Source organism: Grammomys surdaster, unplaced genomic scaffold (assembly GCF_004785775.1).
Source record: "Grammomys surdaster isolate TR1022 unplaced genomic scaffold, NIH_TR_1.0 126158, whole genome shotgun sequence".
NCBI lineage: Eukaryota > Metazoa > Chordata > Mammalia > Rodentia > Muridae > Grammomys > Grammomys surdaster.
Genome location: NW_021620966.1, coordinates 9,612,137 through 9,619,420, shown reverse-complemented (window position 1 = coordinate 9,619,420; position 7,284 = coordinate 9,612,137).

The window sequence follows — 7,284 nt, the reverse complement described above, 5'->3', positions numbered from 1 at the left end:
TTTCTTTCTTTCTTTCTTTCTTTCTTTCTTTCTTTCTTTCTTTCTTTTTGTTGTTGTTGTTGTTTTTCAAGACAGGGTTTCTCTGTGTAGTCCTGGCTGTCCTGGAACTCACTTTGTAGACCAGGCTGGCCTCGAACTCAGAAATCTGCCTGCCTCTGCCTCCCAAGTGCTGGGATTAAAGGCGTGCACCACTTTTATGGTGTTTTCATGTAGAGTAGATTTATTAATCTATTTGTCTCTTTATTTTGGTTTTTCAAGACAAGGTTACTCATGTAGCTCTGGCTGTTCTGGAACTTGCTTTGTAGACCAGGTTGGCCTTATACTTCAGAGTTCTACTGGCTTCTGCCTTCATAGAACTGGGATCAAAGGTGTGCATGGCTATTTATTTATTTTTGTTTTGAGACTACATCTCACTGACTAATCCTTGTAGCCTGGTCTGGAACTCACAGAAATCCACATGTTTTTTTCCTTCTGAGTGGGAAGGATGTATGCCATCATGCCCAGCCCATTGTTTTTCTTTTTAAAGACATGGTTTCTTATAGCTCAGATTGGCCTCAAGCTAAGAATGTAGCCAAGGGTGGTCTTGAACTCCTTATCTTCAATTGTATGCCTTATGCCTAACTCAAATTAGAATTTATAGTAATGAATTTAGTATAAGTATATCCCAAATATTGTATAATCAAACAATTGTTGTTTACTTGAAATTCAAATATAACCAGGTCGTCTGTATTTTTTGTGGCACATTCAATCAAATATCCCAGAAATACTAATTTATTTGCCCCTAGCTATTCTTAAACTGAATTCTTGTTAGCATTTGTGTATTCAGGGTTATAAAATTTTGCTCTTCAAATCAGATGATGGGGGGCTGGAGAGATGGCTCAGTGGTTAAGAGCACTGGCTGCTCTTCCAGAGGGCCTGAGTTCAATTCCCAGCACCCACAGAGTCACTTACAACTGTCTGTAATCCCACTTCCAGAAAATATGACAACCTCATCTGGCCTCTTTCTACACAGATATACATGTAAGCAAAACACACACACACACAGGAGGGGGGGAGAGGGAGAGGGAGAGGGAGAGGGAGAGGGAGAGGGAGAGGGAGAGGGCGAGGGAGAGGGACAGGGACAGGGAGAGGGAGAGGGAGAGGGAGAGGGAGAGGGAGAGGGAGAGATCAGATGATAAAGAAACCAAAGCTCCTGGCACAGTGTACCAAATTGCTGCTTCTCTGTCTTCACTGCGCTCTTCTGCATTATTCACTCTCAGGACTTTTGCTTCTGCCTTCTCCTCTTTATTCTGTGCTCATTTCTCATCTGTCCCATTTTGAAATTTGTAGCGTGTAGTTTCTACTACCATACTTTAAGCTCCAGGCAGACTGTGCTACCAGCCCCTGCCCAGGTTCCCTTGGTTCCATGGATGAAAGACACATACACATATACTAGTTCATTTTTAACCTGCCTTATGGTTCAGTGACTGGGCTCTTCTGAGCCTCCCTCGGCTAGCATGCCCTTCTCTTTACTGCTTGCTCAACACCTCTGATACTGCCCTTAACTTAGTTCCCCGTATACCTTCTCAACACTTCTAAATCTGTCCTAGCTTAGTTATGCTCCTAATCTCCCACCTGCCACCTCAGGCCCAGTCAGGGAAGTGGCCAATGACCACTCTACCTGAGATCTCATATGACTGGTGGCTCTACCTCTCAAGCATCACAAATCTCTTTCCTCCTCCAGTATCAGAACCTGGAAGTCCTGCCTCTTACGCCCAGCCATTGGCCACTGGTATCTTTACTAATCAAGCAAGAGCCAATTGGGGAACAGGACCTTCAGCATTCACAAGCAGATTCAAGATCAAAGCATCAGAACTACTCCCTACATCTCACCTTTTCTGTCCAATTTTAAAAAAACAAACAAAAACCAACAACAAAAAAACCCAACTCTTCTCTCAGACATAAATTGAACAAAACCATAACAATCATGTAAATTAAAAAGTATGATATACAATTAACATCTAGTCCATCATATTTGTCAATTAGATAAAGTACTCTACCCTCATTCCTAACAAAGAATTATGATTCTATTCCTGGATTATGTAACATCATCTGAAAACCATATCTTCCACTCTGTAACCTCTCTCTCAATGCTAAATAAGTTGAGTTTGATTATGAGACTATAACTAGTCTTCAACTCTGTCAGAAATCCAAGAAAAAAAAATTAAATATTGCCCGAGTATATAGGAAGCACAAAACATAACTTCCAAACAAATGTAGAAACAGCTGATTACCTGGACAGCCCCTAATTTCCCATAATGTTACAGCATTTCTCTTCAGCCTTGAAGCCCAGAACCATCGGCAGAACTTTCATAATTGAGGAAATATGAAGGACTAGCTTATCCTGTCTTGGCAGAACTTAGTAGTTAGCTTTTCTACCTGTTTGTCTATTTGAACAGTATATTGTCTGCAGATGATATAAGCAATTTTCCCCCAGTGGCTACCTTGCCACAGTAAGCAACCTCACCTGAAGGTAAAAATGCTTGATTCTTCTTTGAAGGAGAATAGGGAACCTGTCATGAGCAGACAAGTCTTATAGTCAAAAGATCCTTAATAATGAAATAACATGTCACATTCTGTAGATTTCTGATGTTTTTGAAGACTATCCAAGTAAAGAATCTCTGAACTGTTAAACCTTGACTACTCTTAGTCATTTTTATTTGAGTACATTGAAAACACTTTATTTATTATGATTAAATCAGAATCTACCATGAGTTTGCTATCTGGCCCTTAACATGTGTTACTTAATAATCTTAAACAGTTTGCAAAGCAGCTATTAAAAGGACTGGGTCTAAGCCTTGTATTCTTAAATAAGTTGAATAGGCACAGTGCTTATCTAAGAGTAACAATATTAATCTCAAATTCTATATTTCTTTTTTTTTCTTTCTTTCTTTTTGGTTTTCAAGGCAGGGTTTCTCTGTGTAGCCCTGGCTGTCCTGGAACTCACTCTGTAGACCAGGCTGGCCTCGAACTCAGAAATCCACCTGCCTCTGCCTCCCAAGTGCTGGGAATAAAGGCATGTGCTACCACTATATTTCACTATAGAAATGTATACCAAAGAAATACTTATATCTGTATCAATATAAATTCTGTACCAACATAAAAATTTATAACTTCAATATGAATCAGCTCATTCCTGCCAGGTTGGTTATGGGATTACAGATATGCCCTATTGTCTGGCATATGATTTTATGTGTTTGGCACTTTGCTAAGATGCTGGAAATCCAATAAATAATTAGGATAGTACTGACTCAAGAGAAGTGTTAAGGAATGTAAAACCAAGTCACAGTATAAGAAAGGAACTGAAATTATATAGATATATACAGGATGATTTGAGATGCTAACCATGAAAATAAAAAGGGATTTAGGCCCTTAGGAGAAAGGGTCAAATAGGAGGATGATATCTGAGTTGAGTGGGAGGCCAACTATAAAAACAATAGAAAGGCATTCTAATGTTAGAGAAGAAGCAAGGAGAGGGATGGTATTGGTCAAACACATTCTGTACACACGAAGCAGATTACGTATTGTACCATAAATTGTGAGGCCAGGAAAAGCCATTGACAAGTATTATTATTGTTTTAATTAGAAAGAAAGAAATGTTCCCAATTAACAGAATCAGGAATGAACACAGAAACATTACAACAGACACCAAAAAAATTCAGAATATTATAAGGGAATACTTTAAACATGCACTCCATTGTTTTATGGTTTTATTGCTGTGAAGAGACACAATGACCAAGGCAACTCTTTTAAGGGACAACATTTAATTGGGTCTGGCTTATAGTTTCAGAGATTCAGTCCATTATCATCATGGCAGGAAGCATGGCAGCATCCAGGCAGGCATGGTACTGGAGAAGGAGCTGAGCGTTCTGCATCTTGATCTGACTATAACCAGGAGGGACTGCTTGCTTTACACTAGGCAGTGCTTGATAATATATATTGCCTCAAAGCCCTGCTTCCACAGAGACACACTTCCTCTAACAAAGCCATACCTCTTCCACACCTACTAATAGTGCCACTTACCATGGGCCAATGTAGCCATCCAGTGGCCATGGATGAACTGGGTTTACCTGAAAGGGAGGCTGGAAATGAAATAGAGATGGGGGAGGGAGGCAGAGAGAAGAATGAAGCCAAGACAAGGTTCTGATCAAGGCTTCAAATTTAATAATCAGCACTGCATTTATATAGGGGAAGCCCACCAAACACATCCTTTGTTTCAGCTGAATTATGTATCAAAGCAAGGTCAGCTGGCATTCTCTTCTTCTAAGTTCCTGTGGGAAGTTGCACGTGCAACCAAGGCAGGTGACTCCACCAAAGTCGATAAGATCCATAGTGGCAAGTGCTCAAGGTCTGTTCAGCCTGCTCAAGGCTCCCAAGGTCACAGGTATATTCTTACCACCACAGTCCACTGCCTGGTTCCCATAGGCTTGTTCAAACATATGCGCCCATGGGGTCCATACCTAGGTATAGATAGCATAATGCAAAATATACTTAGTCCAACTTCAAAAGTCTCGTAGTCTTTTGAAGATTCACAGCGTCAACAAGGTTTAAAAGCCAAAAATTCTAAGTCTCTCCTGAGATGCATCCAATCTCTTAACTATAATCCCCTATAAAATCAAAATAAAAAATCAGATCACATGCTTTCAATAAACCATAGCACAGGATATACATTATCATTCCAAAATGTCAAATACTGGAAGCAAGACCAAAAACTAGTTGAGCAAACTCCAAACTCTGCAACTCCATGTCTGATGTCCAACTTTCTTCAGCTTTGATTGACTACAACAAACCACTTTCTCCTGGGCTAGTTCCACTCCCTGTTAGCAGCTATCCTTGGCAGATATCCCAAGGTTCTGGCATTTTTAACATCTTGGTGTCTCCAGGGCAACTTCAACTTCACAGATTCTTGTTCCAATGTCTGGGATCCACACATGATCTTCTGGGCTCCTCCAAAGGGCTTGAGCTCTGCCGACTGTAGCATTCTAGACTCTGGTTGACTCCACTCCATTGCTGCTGCTGTTCTTGGTAGTCCTTGCATGGTACTGGCATCTTTAATATGCTGGTATCTTCTGCTGAAACTAGGCTTCACCAATAGCTCCTCACAGGCTCTCTTCATGGTGCCAAGCCTCTACTTCTTTGCATGACCTCTTCAATCCTGAGCCATCAACTGCAACTGAGGCTGTACCTTCACCAATGAGCTTTTCTGGCCTCTCACAGTGCCAAGCCTCAGTTCCTCTTCATGACTCCTTCATGCCTTTAAAACCAGCACCACCTGGTTGACACATTACCAAGTCCAGCTGCCAGTGAGAAGTTTATCTTTGGAACAAAGCTTCTTTGTGCTCTCAGAAAACACTACCCAGAAAATTTCACCTCAGTGATGCTGGTCTCTTTTTAATCACTGATAATTGTTTAGCTCCTGCTAAATAGCATCAACTGCCCCTGTAGTTCCTTCTATTCTTGATTCTAAAGCCAGAGTCACATGGCTGAGGCTGTCAAGTTCTGCTGCTTCCTGGGGCTGAAACATACCCCCCTTATTCTATGACATTATCACAAGCTTTCTGTTTTCCAACTCTTTCACTGTCTAAGCTTGGCTGTGTTAGAAATGGCTCTGTAGACCGACCTTTAACTCAGAGATCTGCATGCTTCTGTCTCCTGAGTTCTGGGACTAGAGGCCTGTACCACTATACTAAGACTTACTTTATCTGAAACTTATCTGTACCAGGCTGGACTTGAACTTAGAGGTCTGTTAGCCTCTATCTCCTGGTAATAAAGGCGTGTACCACAATGCCTAGACCTGAGCTTTTCAGGGCCACCATGCCTCAAGAAGCCTGTGTCTTTCAGCCTCAAGATCGTGATTATATGCCCTCCATTTATGGATTGTAGTTCATTCCAGATTAAAAGCCTAAGTGAAAACAATAACCAGGTCATAATAGTCACTAATATGATAACTATCCTTTGTTCAACTGCAAAAGCATAAGCAATCAGCTTGCTCCAAGGTCACCACTCCCTTAATTTCATTTAATAATCTTGAATACAGGATTTAGCTACATTCCACTTCCTGGTGCCTCTTTATTCTTTGAACCATACTGTTTTTTGTTTTTCCTTTCTAAGCTTTCTACACTTGATCAAAATGCTCTTGATGAGAGCAAACCAGAAGACAAAATCTACGCTGGACTTTTTGGATACTTCCTTTGTCAGTGCAATTAATCTGAATATCTTCAACTTAGCCTCAGGCAGACTCTTCAGACAAGAACAAAATGTAGCCACATTTTTCACCCAAACATTGAAAAATAATCTCCAGGCAACATACTAAAATTCCTCTCCTCTGAAACCCCTAGAGCAAGGGCTGCACAAGTTCAAATCACCCTCAGCACTAATGTCTTTCATATTTCTACTACAATAGTTCATTAAGCCCCACTTAAAGCATTTTACTGCTTCCCAAATCCAAAGTCCCAAAGTCCACATTCCTCCAAACAAAAACATGGTCAGGCCTATCACAGCAATACCACAGTCCCTGGTACCACCTTCTATCTTAATTATGGTTTTATTGCTGTGAAAAAAACACAATGACCAAGGCAACTCTTTTAAGGGACAACTTTTAATCGGAGCTGGTTTACAGTTTCAGAGGTTCAATCCATTATCATCATGGCAGGAAGCATGGCAGTGTCCAAGAAGACCTGGTGCTGAAGAAGAAGCCAAGAGTTCTGTATCTTGATCCAATTTCAGACAGGAGAGACTGTCTTACAGTAGGCAGAGCCTGGCCATATATATTACCTCAAAGCCCACCCCCACAGTGACACACTTCCTCTAACAAAGTCACACCTCCTAATAGTGCCACTTCCCATGACCAAACACATTCAAATCACCGCATCCATTAAGTTGGAAAAGCTAAGTGAAATGGATGACTTTCTGGATTCATCTAAACTACCAAAGTTACAGCAAGCAGAGATGAAAACTTCAGCAGACTTCTGCCCTCCTTTTACATCATTTTTCTTTTTTTGCAGTCCTGGGAATTGAACTTAGGGCATCAAACATGCTAAACACACATTGTTTGAGCCAACCCCAGTCTCTCCCATATCTTTTTTTTTCTTTTTTTTTTCTTTTTGGTTTTTCAAGACAGAGTTTCTCTGTGTAGCCCTGGCTGTCCTGGAACTCACTCTGTAGACCAGGCTGGCCTCGAACTCAGAGATCCGCCTGCCTCCCAAGTGCTGGGATTAAAGGCATGTGCCACCACCACCCGGCTCT